At 40.8% G+C, this 16347-nt stretch overlaps 1 protein-coding gene and 1 long non-coding RNA gene across 10 annotated transcripts in view; one reads left to right on the top strand and one right to left on the bottom strand.

Moving 5' to 3' along the window:
* TUNAR (transmembrane neural differentiation associated intracellular calcium regulator) overlaps window positions 1-15810 on the bottom strand; it is a 146230-nt gene extending 130420 nt beyond the window's left edge. For 6 of the 9 annotated variants that reach the window (XR_016467045.1, XM_090141571.1, XM_090141570.1 and 3 more), the window contains exon 1: window positions 13584-14018. The gene's annotated coding sequence lies outside the window, so the exon portion shown is untranslated. Of the gene's footprint in view, window positions 1-13583; window positions 14019-14658; window positions 14686-15659 lie in introns of those variants that run through there. The other 3 variants (XR_016467046.1, XR_004166890.2, XM_090141574.1) reach the window with 3 other exon arrangements.
* On the top strand, window positions 9297-15321 carry LOC116228875 (uncharacterized). Its single transcript, XR_004166891.2, has 4 exons — window positions 9297-9481; window positions 11664-11761; window positions 11848-12154; window positions 15063-15321. It is a non-coding gene; the product is annotated as an uncharacterized LOC116228875 (long non-coding RNA).
* Window positions 15811-16347: the final 537 nt, after the last annotated feature.

Genomic DNA, 16347 nt, shown 5'->3' with positions numbered 1-16347 from the left:
AATATAAGAAGTCTTAAGATGATGCCAGTTGTCCAAGGGGAGGGGGCTGGATACAAGCATTTATGGGGCATCAAGTCAGTGATGGAGAGCAGTGCTGGTAGTTGTCATCACATGACAATATGCCCTATTTCCTGTATGAAGAGAGCAGTGAAATTATCAACAAGTTTTTCCCCCACATACTGCTCTGCCAACGGACTTCAATGCTGATGTAAGAAAACTGAAGAGGTATTTCTTCCCCAAAACTCCCTAGCTCTTTGTCTTTTGGGTAATACAGTTCTGCAAAGCTTTTTGTAGTGATGCTAGTCACTAGGCCGGCAGTGCCACTCCAAGACATTTCAGATTTTTTTCCATTCTCTGCTGCAGAGAACATTTCAGAGATTTTGGCAGGAGAAAATTCAGCAAATAATGTGTTTCCCACCTCTGCAGTCATTGTAATTATTCCGGCAGGGATATCAACAGAAAATTTCATTGTAGAAGATTGCACATGAGCATACGGGTACATAGTACCACAGAATTTTAAGAGAAAAAATGCCATACAAAACAAGAACATCATTGTTTATTCATTATGAAGATAATGTTAACAAGATGAGGATTAGGTAAACAGGGCAGACTACAAATAAAAGGTAACTAGACCTAAATTATTTCATTTGTTGAAGGACAGTACTGTCTAGAATACCTAGAGCAAGAAGGCCTCTACAGTCCCCCTGGATGAGAAGATGATTGTTCTAATCATCTATTTGGTATCCTATCCAAGGTTTTTGAGAAGATTGAGAAGAATTTGGTAAAAATTTAATTATTAGATGAAGAAAATAGGTCACAGTTTAAAAGTAAGTGTAATGTCACACTTGAGCAAGATGGCTCTGGCCCATTTTAACTCTATGATTGTGACTTTTGGGTCCCCCCTACCTCTCAAGAGTGGTTATGGATCTCTCCTAAGAGCGAAGTTCCATGCAAAACCCTAACTAACCAACCCTTGCAAAGAAAAAGGCATATAACAGTTAACATAATACCAAATACAGGTTTTTACTAAATAAAGGCCCTGAGAGAGGGAAGCATACAGTATCAACGTGCAACAGAAGAGGGTGCTAGGTAATCTCAATGATGTTCCCATTTCCTGTGAAAGCATGGAGCTGATGATCTTTCAAGGTCCCATCTAACTTGGGCTGTTTTGTGATTCCATAACTGCAGTTTTTATCTCTTAACCCATTTCTTTCCAAGTACCGGATGCAGTGACGATGGTCTTACTGCAAAGATTACTATGATTCAGATTCTGCAAACAAAGCAAATTCTCATTTTCTCCAGCCTATCTAAAGAAAAACATAATTAGCAACAAAATGAACTTGGCAGCAGATTTGAGAGAGATCTCTATTCTGAGTTTGCTATCAGAATGAGTGATGAGAGCCACAAACCACTCTGCCTTGTACCAGGGACATCACCCAGGGCAACAAACACCAAATCTTTATCCACATATCCTAAATGGCTCTCACATAATTTGATTAATACACAGAAATCTGTGTAGATTTTAGAGTGTTTCAAAGGCTTCCTCTGTGTCAAACTTTATTAAAAAGGACATTTTATTCCTCAGCATGGGTACAAGTATTCCTATTGATCCTAAAAAAGTTGCTGTACCAGCAAGTGCTAGAGTACATTTCAGTGTCCATAGCCCCTGCAAACTGACAGCTTAACAAAACTATATGTTGGCGTTTCGAAAACACAATTCATCAAGGGAAATCAAGAGAAAAAAAAGCAGTTATTCACTCACAAAGTCAATATAGGGTGATCAATATTATTAATTGCTTGTGGATATATTGAGACAGTAGTTTAGTGCACTTTAGCAATTATCTGATATTGAATACAGTATAAAATACCAACAGTATTCAATCATGGGTGATTAAGAAAAGCAGCTCCTAATTCTGCTCACCTTTTCGAATAGAAAAGTAGAGTTCCTTCAGCATAAAATATTGCTGACTACCAATCAATCCTTTACTCAGGCCCACGCCAAACGTATAAAGGAATCACGTAACATTTTATCTCCCTTCACTTTCATGACACTGGAAACAGGAATCTCAAACTAGCACCAAACACCCTGTCCTGGTGGTATTTTCAGCCTTAACACAAGTTGAAAATTCTCAAATCCCCGATGACAGCCTACTACCAAGAGATTTCAGCATATTTTTATATGAGTTGGAATAGCAATTGACAAATACACATTAACATGCATACAGTGAGTAGCAGATGGAAAGGACATACCTGTTTAAGCAGCACATGGCACAGATATCTCTACCTAGAATCCTAACAAATATTCGTGCAAAAGATCCCCTTTGAGTTTCCTGGCATTATCACGTATCCAGCCTGAAATCCAGTGTTACACTTAGGATTCAGAATTGATATAAGACATACGATGGTTTTGTACTGAAATGGACAGAAAACATTCTGAATTCTAAAATACATTAGTTTTCCCATAATTTTGTCATAACAAATGTATCATTCCTGTCCTGCTGTTATGTCTTCAGCTGTTTTCAGACTAGCTCATCTGACCTTAGCACTTTGAATCCTAGGCACTGGCTTTGGATAAATTCTTTGATGTAGCTGGACATTCCCTTCTGCCTTAGGAAAGTGAATGGATGCTGAAATTGCACGTTGCATTCAATTAACACAGGCATCCCAGCAGCATGCAGATCCTAAAGATAAGCTGGAATTTCACAGATGTCCTCAAAAATACCTAATGCCTTTTAAAGTCATTGACCTGAATGGATAGACATTTGCTATTCTCACCAAAACCAGTGGGAAGAAAGGATAAATGCTACTTGGTTGTTAGTCAGGCCACTCACTGCTTGCCTGGAGAGGGCTCATTTGCTATGGTGACAAGCAGAGAATCAGAAACCTGAACAGAATAAAGTCTTGCTTTTTCTTCGGACTGGAATCTCAGGTGGATATTAATATTTATAAATTCAAAGGCTGCCACTAGTTCAGAACTAAATTTCAGGCATTCATCCAAATTGAACCCAAGGCTTAAACCTTTTGACATGAGTCTTCCTGTCCACACCAAGCATTTGTGTAATTAAGATTTTTTTTTTAAATAAAAGTTTTTTTAAAAAAATCTATCAAAATACCTCTATCAAATGAGCTGGAAAAGTACAGAAAAGAGAATACTTTCCATGTTCAGTGAGAGCCCAGAGGCCACAGTCCTCCCTAACTTACATAAGTGAAGGACAAGCAGTATCTTCTGGATAGGAGAGTTTATTTTTCTGTCATGATCCAAACTAATAATGAAGATGAGTTCACTTGTCAGAAACATTGTTCCAAAAGAGGGATTTTGTATTTAGTGACAGAGCTGGCCAACCCCTGTGTGCACAGGACCATGATTTTTTTTTTTTTTTCTTCCAATTCCACTGTGAGCATCAGTTACTCTTCCCATCAGCCCCAGAAGAGGGAAACCTCCCCCCTAGCCAGCAGGGCCCATGAGGAACCCACAGCAGATGGATGAGGCTGCCCAAGCTTTGTACTAATGTCTGAATGGTGTTACAGCACCTGGAAGAGGGAGGTAAAGTCAACTCTAAGAATTGCAAGAAACATTGAAAGTGGATGTGAAGGCGAAGGTGTTTTGTTTCTGGGCAGTTTCCATCTACTTCTGGCCATGGAAGTCTGCAAGAGATATTAGTACTTGTTTAAAAAACAAAAAGGTGCACTGAAGGTTGAGCTGAGAACAGCACAAACATGGAGGGTCAGAAGGGAAGCCACCAGAATGGATTCATCAGAAATATTAAGATGTGATCAGGCTACAGAGCACAACTGAAAGTTCAGTAGATTTTCTCCTCTTGCTTCCTGATGCTGAAGTATCAGTGTCACCATCCTTCTGCATGCTTATCTTAATCAGCTTCTTCAGGATGGGACACGTTCCTGCAGACAAGATAAGACCAGCACAGTCCATGCCCTAGAACACACCTGCTCTGCCCCAGGCTTGTCACACACTGCAGACACTAACATCACACCCTGCAGGCAGCAAAGGCAGCGTGGACCCAGGGGCACTTAGAGATCCACTTTCAGTACCCCTCACCATAACATTCTCCATACTGCTTAAGCAACAGCAGCATGTGCTTTACTAGCTAACTATAATGATGGTAAATTATTTTCCAGGAATATGTCCTCTCAGTGTTAAAAAAAAAAATTAAACACTTTTGCCTTCCAAATTCTAATCATCTGAAAAAGTGAAACAAAACTTTGAAAATTGAAAGTATCTGCAGGAATAAATCATGTTTTAATGTTTTAAGGCAAACATCAATACTACAATCTGGCTGCTTCCAGAAGCAGAACTTGTTCTAAATCCTACTGCCATGGAAGCACTGTTCAACTCATTACTGTAATTTAATCTAACACCTTTGTGTCATAGTACACTGAAGAATTAACATCAAGAAGATTGGACATGGGAGGGAAGGCACCTTAAAAATCTGTAGAGAACTAAATGAAAGGCTAAATAAGCTGATAGGACTGACATGTGTACTTACACCTAATAACACTCAGAGAAGAAAAAATGTAAAACTAAGGTCACCCTCCTGCAGGAGGTAGGAATTAAATGGGGGAAAACATCCAAGAGAATATTAAAAAACTCACTTAGCACAGCTGCACAATGAGTCCAGAGGAAGGTCAGCAAGACTGCAAGGGATGTCAAAGCCCACCAGGAAAGCAACCAATGGCCGTGATGATGGGACAAACAATAGGGTCCTTGTAGTTGGTGCCCTCACTAACTACTGTGGGCTCATTTCCAACAACTTAGCAGATCTCCAGAGAAACGGGGAGCGATGGCAGAAATGTACTTGCACAGAACAAGCCTTGGCAATAGTTTTAGTGGACAGCGTGGACTACAATGAAAATGTGGGGGAAAACCTGCCCTGATGACTATCTAGTTCTATGTACACGCAGAATTATTGCAGACAGCCTTGTCTTTCTAGTATAGAGTTGCAACGAAGGAATCTGGATTCAGTTCTTGATTTTGCTAGAGAGCTGCAGTAGGAATCCTCTACCAGAGATGGGCTTCAAGAGCCTGGTGCTGTTCCTGGCATCATGTTGTTGTGGTGATCATTTCGTTACAAGCTGTAAGATCAGACAAGGCACAACTGGAATACAAACGTCAATTTAGTAGCAGTACGTTGCTCAGTTTCCCTAGAAGTCTGTACAGACATACATGCCCCACTGCATGGATCTAGGCGCAGAATAGGGATGATCAAGACAGACCTGGCTGCCAGGATCTGCTTGGCTCATTCATCCCAATAACTCTATGCATGCTACTTGATACATAGGAAAATGTGCATTTATTTATATGTAAAATCACAAATAAATTACTTGGATCAGTTTGAAGTTCTAGGCATTCTTATGGTCTATATACAGACAAAAAAGCTAAACTAATCAAAGCACCTGAAGGTGGTTATATTCTTATCAATTACAGAAGGAAAATAATATTGTTTAATGATGTATCAAGTTGATACCATCACTATCTCAGAAGAGCCATCATCCCACACTAGTGAGAACTGGATTCTCATTAGTACAAGCAAAATTAATCCCACTGGAATCAACTCAGTTTACAGGCATCAAGTATTAACATATTTGCTGCTATAACTTCCCCATGTCCCCAGAGCAAACAGTGAATTCTGAATTTACGCTGTAGTCGTGGCACTTTTCAGACATTTATTTTTCTTGCACTTTTTCAGTTGTCCTAGTTTTTCCCTTCTCAACTCTTTTCAAAACTTTGACCATACAATTCACTAAAGCTTCTAAATGAGATAAGTCTATAAAGAGCATTGGGTCAGACAGCCTTAATTTGAAAACATCATTACTCCCACACTAAATTTCCCCAGTCAATCCCACAGCAGCTCTCATGGTTTGTACATCTCCCAAACCAACCTTAGTGGGATTTTTATTTTTCAGAAGGAAGGAAGGCAAGAGGAAGAGATACTACTACCCATATCTGCAAAGACTGGAATTGTCCAGAGGATTAGAGCAAAGGAGTATTCTCATTTCCATATACACATTTTTCTTATGTGAATGCGTGCTGTAAAGTTATGATGTTTTATCTGGAGAAGAAAAACAGTAAGCCTTTATTATATGCTTAGCTTGGTTCCAACCAACTTTAAGTCAAATTAAGTTTGCAAAGTTAGAAATACTTAAGATGCTCTTGAGGTTCAGAATATCATTAATGAGACTCCCACACAATCTCTGCGGCCTTTTTCTAAAGAAAGCCATTTCTGGGGCAGTGGAGTTAAAAGGATTACATTTGAACAAAAGAAGGAGTACTAGGTACTACTCTTCCTTTTAGCCACCTGAAATTTAAACAGCTAATATGATTAGTCTTTTTGTAGCCAGTTTGATGAAAGGCACTTTCCAAAGACAATCCATTTCATCCTATAACAGGTATTAAAAAATAGTCTGAATACATTGCCCTCTGAAGCTCCTTATCTGAATATTTATCTTTAGGCTACCTCTGGGATCTATATCTGTATCTTTAGCCATAACAGACTGGATTCATTTGTAGGTGAAGATGTCTTCATCCAGTTGTCTACAAGTGAGTGATGAGTCCAGATTCCCACTGCTGAAAGATTTTACCAATACAGCATACAGGCAATTGAGAGCAATTCAACTTTCTGTCAAGACAACACCTGGGCTTGATTGACAACAGAAGTTCTGTGCCAAACCTGCAACACTATGGGCATTTCATTTACTCCAGGGTATCCCAAACAGCACCTATCAGCCGTGCTTCAGTAATTGAACTGAACCCTCATGCCTGCATACCTCTTTGGACACCAATGAATGCACAGATTAATCATAACTGACTATGATCAAGCACAGACAGCTGTTTTCTACAGACATCTCCATACAAATAAATGTTTGCTCAGCTCTCATGTTAGAGTCATCACCCAGAGGACCATTGCCAGTTGCAATGTAGAAGTTCAACAACAAAACTAATTCCAACAAAAACAGACTGCTTTCCCAAGGAGGACACAGAGACAGCTGAAACAAATCAAATATCACTGGTCACTCATAACGACTGCTCAGTGGACAAAACAGGGTCAAGGACAAACCCTACTCAGTTAAGTAGTGTTATTCCATTGATTTATCAGGAAATAGAGCCCAAGACTTTGAACTGAAAGTTGTATCTCCTGTAGAACTTGTAGAAGCCTATAGGGTCTCTTTGATTCTTGCTTAGCATCATGACTACTGCTCCAGCATGAGCTGCTATAAAAGGCCAGAGTCTCCTCCTGAACTGCTTGTTCTGCCCTAATTACAAGCAGGAAAAAAGGAAGCACATCTGAATTTCAAAGCATATAGGTTCGTATTATTATGATAATAGAAGTAATACATATTTGTTTAGCTGTAGCAAAGCATATCATCCAAAGCAGCAGCATAGTTTGAAAAAGAGTACATCATTTTCTTAACAACTACTCAAAACTTTGGATGGTTTCAGTTACATCTCACTATGGTAAAACAAATAGTGCTTTGGGTTCAAAGTCATTATTGTTCAATTGTCTGTTTGTAAAGGAATAGAAGGAGACATTTAAAATATGAGTGCATGAAAGGGCTTTTCAATCTCTTGAGCCAATCTAAAGTTAACTGAGTGAATCACCGAGCAGCAAGTCAACTAATAGGAGGAGAAAATCAACACTGAGAAACCAATTATAGTTCTATATCTCCATCCTCCAGGATTTGAGTTCAAAGTCAAATAAGTCCCCCAAAGTCTCCACGACTTGCTGGAACTGCTTTGCATACCAAAACAAGGTAAACATGTTTTCAGAAGATCTAAGTGGAGAGATCCAGATTGTAAAAGCAAGATGGCAAATGAGAAAGTGACAGTGAACAGAATATAGCATTAACCCAACTACTGACACCATGAAATGAGGATTTGCCTTCTTAGTAATACTCAAATTAGTAAATTCCTGCCATCCACTCAGAATATTAGTTCCCAATTCTCCTTACATAGGATGCCTCAGCACTCCATCATGCATTGTTTGTGATCTCCACAAAGAAAAAAGAAAGTGTCAAATAATGTTCTGTGTAGAGGAGCTGAGATGCCTGCTGGGCATTCCATTTGGGAGCTGTATTGTCTCATGTTGAACTTAGGCACTTCTTGATAGAGTTTAGCTTGCTTCAAATTGGAAAAGATTTTAAACAGCAAGGTTTCAGTATTTTTAATCCCTAAAGCCATTTGAAATAAGAGGACCCATGTAAAAGGAAGAACAACCATTCCATCAGTGCCAGAATTACATTGTGGCTCTTTGCCTGACTTTAGAAACCCTAGGTCTGATTTTCAAATCAACACCAAGCACCTGCAGTTCCAGCTGAAATCAGCAATTCTGGAAATTCAGACTGACCATGCAAAATAATGCAACTCTTGGGGAAAAAAAAAAATATAAAAATTGGCTGTGGTTTACCTTCAACTTTGGCATCACCAAGTAGAAAAACTAGAATAAATGACCAGAACCGTTTCTCTCAGACCTCACATTTCACTCTTACAGTCCAGAGTTTTTTGGAAAAAAAAAAGAAAGAAATTTGTCCACCAGCTCAGAGTCCCAGCCTTCAACTATGGGTATTGAGAGGTCAGGAAACAACCAACTGTATAGGCACCATTTGCCTTATTTGGACAAGTATGATCACAGAACTCTGTTTTGTGCCAGCAGGAGCCAAGCCAAACATTTATAACTTAAGATGTCTAAGGGAGTTCAGTTGATGTTATTGATAATCAAACAAACACAAAGTTCTCCTCAAACCCGTGCTTACAATCACTACTTTGCACTCTATGGACCTCCTAGTAAGGAGGAAAGTTTTCCATGTCTTAATGATGAGTAAAGTGGCTTTGAGAAATTAAGAATTGCTCAAACAACAGTTCCAACACTTTATTGTATTACCCAGCCCAGAGGAGCTTTGGATGTGGGAAGAGACATCAGAGCTGCCTGCTGTTTTGCTGATGCAGAGGGAACACAACCTCTTTGTGTTGGTCTGAGTCTCAGGCATGGAAACAAGCTCTAGAGAAGCATTTGATGGAGGTATTTATGTACAAGTGGTTCATAAAATCTATAAGGTCTTAGTTCTCTCGCACAACAAACACGGTTACCAGGCACTTTCATAAATGGCAATGTGGGACACAAACCTAACAAGCCTGAAGGATTAACAATTTGCCTGTACTTGAATTTGGAGAACACTCACAAGCCTACACCTTTCCAAACTGTCATTCCAAGCTGCTGAATTACTGTGACAATGTAAGCTACAGCACTGTGTGCTAATAGAAGGGAGACATTTCCCATGGAGGATCACTGAGACAGCTGAGCAGCAGGACCCTGGGGATTCAGGAAGCAGAGTATCAGAATCAGGCAGCTCTAGCCATGGCAGCACAGCACAGACCAAGCTAGCATCTAAATCAGCTGATTTGAAAGGTGCTCTGGACACATGCACACCACCATTTCCTCTTTTCTATGACTGCACAGAAAATTTAAATGTAAGTGTGAAACTGATTTCTTAAAGTCTACATTCTCATTTATCATCCATAATATAACATTTCTCCTGGCATCTTGTGGTTGACACTGCTCCCTACAAAATGCCCAGTGAAATACTAGAAATGCTGAGACTGGAAGCTACTGATGTGAAAATAATTGTACAGAGCAGTGCAGAAAAAGGCAACAGAGCTATTTCAGAAGCCTGTAAATCTGTTTGGGTTTTTTAGATTGCATCTTTTAACATTGCTATAAATCAGCATTTCCCAATCAGCAGAGTACAATGCATATTGAGACGTACAGATTTTTAAAGCAAGACATTACATCCTATGCTTTCTAATTAGCAGTGCTGGCCTAATTGAGTGGCTCTGCACTAGAGTCAATACAGCTGTGAGCTGGCTGGCAGTGATGTGAGGGGCAGCATCCTCACATTTGGGTGAGAGAGGAGAGGGAAGGGGGATCTTAGAACACATGGAAATAGAAATGAGAAGAAACAGTAGGAGGATTTGCAAAGGCAAAAACAAAAGAATAAGTAACAGAAGTTAGGATGTAGTAGTCCTGAGATATACTAAAAACCACACCCACACTGGCTAAAGTTGATGAAAACTGCAGTGATTTCTTCTGATAGTTTAAATAAAAAAATCATTCCACATCATCCGAAAGCAGCAGCACATTTCTATGCTGTAGAAAAAGACTTTCTTTCCACTGACTTAGCAATCCCCACTTTGGATCTCAATTCCTTTTCAGTTCCTCAGAAAAACCTCTGCACATCAGCTTTCTTACCAATATTCACCTTTTCTGACCCCTACCCCAACTTAGGTTAGCAGAGTTCCTGCATCTTTCTCAGAGGCTTGAAATGGATAACCCTCCCATTCTTGGTTTCTCAGTTCTTTGGGCATCTGGAAGTGGGTCTTGGTGTCACCTGAGTGGGATCACACCATCCCAGAGAAGTAATGCCACAGGTCCAATGCAGCATGGAAGTGACAAGGATAGTCAGGCCTTTGTGAACATTCAGCCCAGCCTGGTCGCATAAGCCAAAATCTATGTAATAAGCTCCCCCCTCTCTGATTTACAATATCCTACACAGGTCAAAGGTGCTTTGATGTTTAGCTAGATTAGAGTAATTGCCTCTTCTTTGTCCATAACTCGATTAGGTCAGCTGGAATAATAACAAAAATAGGTGAGGAATAATTGTAAGATGTAGAAGCCTTATTCTTTAGATCCTAAAATGTTACTACCTTCCCTTCTCTTTTAAATTACTTTTGGATTTTTTTCCACACCTACTTTCCGTGCCCTTTCCAACCAGCTTATAAAGCAGAAAAGTATTGCTGGGTAAACAGTATGCTTCCACAGACCACCTCAGTTCTGTTTTTAAATTACAGATGTAATTGTTACCTCCAATTTCTCCAACAAAATAGCTATTTTTAATTACAGAAAGCACGTTTTTGCTGCAGTTCAGCTATCTCATACTGAGTTCCACCAGAACTCTTTAAAGTATCATCTGGAGCTGGTGACTTACTGATTTTTAAATTATTGATTTGTTCCAGCTCTTCTTCTGACACATCTTGATTACTAGGAAAGAGCAAGTCCCAGTGGGTATGGCTCTAATATTCTCAGTGCTGAAGACTGATGCAAGGAAATCATTTAGATTCTCAGCAATGTCTTTATCTTCTTTAATTTCTAGCTTTAGTCTTCAGTGATCCAGTTTCTGAACTACCAGTTATCATTTGACAGAGTAAGAATAAACCTGAAGTATTTTTATTTTACCCCTCTAGTTACTTGCAGTCTCCATTTCCTTTTAATTCCCCGTCACACTGAGTCCTTACACTAATTAATGCATGAATGTACAGGAAAGCTTAGGTTATGTTTTCAAGTTTGGAATGATTTCCTTTTGGTTCAAAAAAAAAAAAAAAAAAACAACAGAAAACCCAACAAACCTCTCAAGCCTGCCATTCAGTTGTACTGATTAACTCTTTTCCTGCCTAATATAGTTTTCTTCAGCAACATATATATCCTCCAGATTCTATTATCCATTCTTCACTTCAATCTGTGGCATCTTTATAGATTTTTTTCCTATATTTCTTCCCGAGAAGTTTTCCTGATTAACCCTGTGTTACTGAAATCTGCTCACTCTGAAGTTCAGATTTCACCATCACTTCCAGTTCTTCCTCTCTCACCAAACTACAGGACTATATTATGTTAAAGCAGCTTGAGACCAACCAGTGTCTTGAATTCCTTCCTGCACATTGCTTAGGATCAAGAGCCAACTATCAGGATGATAACAGGTAAAACAGGTAACTTTGATCTGAAACCCCATACCTACATTGACTTTGCTTCAGGCTAAATAGACAGGTACATACACCTTGTTTAGACTTGCCAGAAGCAGAAGCCAGGCAGTGGGTAGACAACCTGGAGCACGTCACCTACACCAGCAACAACCTGATGACAGAAGCTGCCTTTACTTGCATTTGGACACAGCAAGGCTGCACACAAGGGAGGCCCAACCAGCGTGGCCCAAATTGCAGGAAGCACCCAGCCACAAGCTGGGGTGACAACTACCAAGAAGAGGCACACACACTCTCCCTCTTGTTGGAGCAGGGTTCTCAGCTCAGGAAGAATGGCAATGCGAAGGATTAACTCTTGATGGCTTGAGGTCTTGGAGGAGATAAGTCACCCAGGTTTGAGTCATTATTCTGATTCTTAGAGCACTTTGTTTTATCCAAGAGACTTTAGTGCTAAATGTAGAGCTCCTAAAACAGAGTATGTTTGCTACAGCCTGGTGCCAGCCCAGATACCCCTTTCAAATATAAGAGGTTATTTTTCTTAGACAGAATTGTGCAGGACTGTGTTGATTGAGCTGAAGTCACCATGTGAATCGTAGATCCTTCGTCTCCTGTTCATAGCTCTCAGTCCTTGGTGGCTGAGGTCAGGCTTCATTTGCCCCACAGAACTGAACAGCTTTTCAGCAGGGCTGGCTGAATCATACCTCATCTCCCCAAGAAGTAAAGGTGTCTGAGCAAGCTGGCTTCAGGCTACTTCATTCTGTTTTACTTATTACTAAACAGGTAGAAGCTTCTTTTAATTTTCCTTTAATTCCCTCTTGCTGACAAGGCCTCATTACTAGCAGGCAACAGAACTGCCCCACCATCCCTACCCAGCTCCCCCTCCTTGAGCTGCCAAGTGATTACTCAAGCAGTAGAAGACCCCAAAATGCACTGGCAGAGCTTTAAATCATTTATTGGCAGCAAATAATTGAGAGCAAATAATTGAGAACTTAAAGAAAAGAAAAAATTACCTCTGGCCATGAAAAAAACAGCAAGAATTAACACCGCTCTGTCTGCCGCTAGTAAAGCTAAGCATTGATTTATTGTTAACTACTCAGGAAGAGAAGACACACAGCACATTGAGGGTAACCCTGGCATCATGGATTGGCCCCAGCAGGGCTGTAAGCAGTGGCTCTGTTATCCTGCACCCACCACATGCTCCCTGCAGCCACAGAGCAGCAGAAGTGAGCTTGTCAAGCTTCCAAGACAGGGTGCAGCTTATATATCCAGGCCCTGTAAGCCACCCCAACAGCAGCAGCCTCCTCTGCTGCCTTCCTCTGCTTGAGTGCATAAAGATCTGATTTGGTGGTGCCAGCTCAGATAGAAAACAGGTAAAAGACTTAGTGAATTTATATAAAACAAAACCTCACTCATTGGATACATTTGCAAAAAAAAAAAGTGATAAGTCCTCTGGCAATTAAGGAAAGAGGCTGCTAAGAACTTTTCTATTTCCCATTCTACCAAGGCCCACCCGGGCACTGGCTGCTCAGATCTGGCTACTTTTGGTCATTTCCAACCCAATTTAAAGCCCCTGAAACCAACAAGAAGATGGCAAATCAGCAGAAAACTCCACTGCAGCCACCTGACTTCTTGCCACTCCCCACTCAGACACTATATTCCAAACCACATCCAAATTCCCCCTTCCCACCTCAGTGAGGGTATCTCCAAGCTGCATGCCCAAGTGGCACCTCAACCCCTCGTGCGCTATGCGTCCCAGGGGATGGTAGCCTAATAGCACCATGGGGCCAAACTCAGGCCCCCACCAACACGGACCCGCCCTTACCTCTGAGACACGTGTCAATGGTGAAAGGCTGTCCCAGTGAGGAGGCCACAGGGAGCCCCAAACACGGCCACGCTTTTCCCAACCTTGGCAGCAATGCAGTTGGCACCCTTTGGATGCTTGACTTGGGCACAGCACCTCCCAGGCTCCAATCAGGGCAATCAGCTGCGAATCTGTTCCGTGCTCAGCTTCAGCATCTCACTAGTCTCACAGCCCAGAGAAAAACACCTCCTACAAGCACCAGCGTCATTTCAGGCAGGGGCGTAGGATCACCAGGCTGGAAATCGCATTATGGATCAGATAGGAATATGCTCCGGGCTCAACATCGTCACATTCTTCTCCCCAGAGGAAATGGGAACCCCAAAAAAGAGCATACAACACAAAGGGAAAACAGGCAGGGCTGCGTTTGGGGATGCCTCTGGGTCAGCACTGCGCCTATCTCCGGTTCAAGAGCACCACCTTCTGGGTGGTTCGGCAGCAGGATCCAGCCTCAAGCCAGGCTCTGAGTGCTGCAGCAGAGACCAGAAACACTGGTTTTCATGGTATTGCTGCTCAGCAGGGAGTTCTTGGCTGATAAGTAGTATTTAAAGAATACAGACTGTAGTGTGGATTTCACATGAGAACTCAAAAATGCTCACTGAGATACGCTTTAAAAACACATTTCACTTACTGGATCATAGGCTTGAGACAAAAGACTACAAAACTTTTTTCTCAGTTTTGTAGCATTTACAGTATGACTAGCAAATCACTTAAATGTGCTTCAGTATACTGTGGCCTGTGAAACGAACACGTGAGTGCTCTATTTCATGGTTTTGAAGCTAAACTGTACAGAAAAATTCTTTGGACCTTCAAGAATGGACTCATATAACAAAAAGTGTGATTTAACATTTCTTCTAAACTTGATACTGCGAAGCTCTTTTGATTCATCTTACTATTAAACACAAAGTAAAATTTTACAGGAGCTCATCTTTAAAAGATGTTAAATCAACCACCTGTGGAAGCTTTACATTAGGAAAGACAGCAGAGAGCTATAGAAACAAATGCAAGTGTCTCACTATATATGCATAGTAGTACTCACATAGCTTCACATGTAGAATGACTGCAACTAAAAAAAAAAAAAACCATTTCCCCATCACTTGTGAGGATTAATTTGTCAAATTAATATAGATGTTTCTGAATGAAGTTAATAAAATACTTCAGAAGTTATGGTACATACTACAACAGCTCAAAAGCAAGCTTTAAGTGACTCGCTCTATTAAAAAGTCCGGTGTGCTTATTTATTCTGTTCTGAAAGGCCTTAAAGCATTTAAATAATTTAAGAATAAAAGCTGCCCTTAAAAGGCTTTCTTTATTGTTGAGAGGAAGGATAAGCCAGCAGCCTGCTGCCCTGCCAGCATTTCTGATGGCGGGTTCATCAAAGGGATTATAGAAACTATGAAGACATCCAGTTCTTTATATGCAAAACTACTCTTTTCTTCTCAGGCTCACTCTACAGCAACCACAAGTTTTATACAACAGCCCAGCTAAAACCACCTTCACTTCCAGAAAAACAAAACAGTGGTGAGAAACTGGATGATCATCCATTCAGATGAGAAGGGAAGTTGATACACCAGCCAACACCATGAACAACCCAGATGCTTCAAACCCTCTAATCCTCCCCATCATCTTTCCACCTTTACTCTCAGAGACTTGAAGAACCTGTGCTTGCCTCATAACAAATAAACATTTTCTCCTTGCACAACCCTGTAACATTGATGTTGAAATACCTGTCATAAGGAGAGCTGGGTTTTGCATTTTTACAAACTGAATTAGACAGAGACTTATTACTCAAACAGCAGTTTGCATTTTGATACCACCCTTCTTAGATGCAGGCACCGAAAAGGCCTTAGCTAGATTCAGGCAACTCAGAGAGGCTTTCCTTGGTACAATTCTCTGCTTTCCCACTCCCCACACTTTATTTCCTTCACGCTTCATTAGCCCTGAGAGACTCCCAAAAAGCACAGCAACAAGGCCCTACACTGCATCGAAGCAGGATTTGTTCAACGTGAGAACAGAAACAGAAGAAAAAAAGCTACTAACCTGCAGAAAACCTCAGGTTTGCAGAGATCTCGAGTAGGATACCCTCACCTCTACTGCCAACCTTAAATGAGGTGTGGGAAGGAGTGGATCCTGGTTCCCTGGAACCCTTCCAGTCACTCAGCTGCACTGCATGCACCTGCGCTCCCCTGTGTTGGCCCGCCTTCCCACCAGGTGCTCAATCAGTGGTTCAGGCCATGACTCAGCATTTCTGCTACACCCTGCAATCCATTCGTATGCTGGGAGCTTTTCTAGGAAGTAGTTTTCAGTCAAACTGTGATTTGAATTCCCCTAAATAAAAACTAGCAACACAACAAACTGACAGTTGTAGCCTTCTTCCATCTGCCTCGTGACTAACTCAGTAAGATCAAGGAAGCCCACCCCACTTTGCTAAAGGTTTAACTGATGAGGAAACAGCTTGCACATACTTCATAAAGGATTTCATTTGCTTAAATCAAACCACCTCATTTTATGTGTGACAAGTGAGAGGTGTTAACAGATGCAAAGGATTACCTTAATTTATGTGAGTATGTGGTCCATTCTGTTCAGCCCTTTACCACAGCAACATTACCAAAGGAGTACCCTGAAAATATCAGTTTCAGTATATAAGTTACAATAATAGTAGGAAACTTTCCAGTTTGGTAAATGTTTGGAATAGAGTCCTATAGTAGCAGAATAGCAGTTAATGGTT

This window comes from Phasianus colchicus, chromosome 5 (genome assembly GCF_987193195.1).
Source record: "Phasianus colchicus chromosome 5, bPhaCol1.hap1.1, whole genome shotgun sequence".
Classification (NCBI taxonomy): domain Eukaryota; kingdom Metazoa; phylum Chordata; class Aves; order Galliformes; family Phasianidae; genus Phasianus; species Phasianus colchicus.
This window is presented reverse-complemented; position numbering and strand designations above follow the sequence as displayed.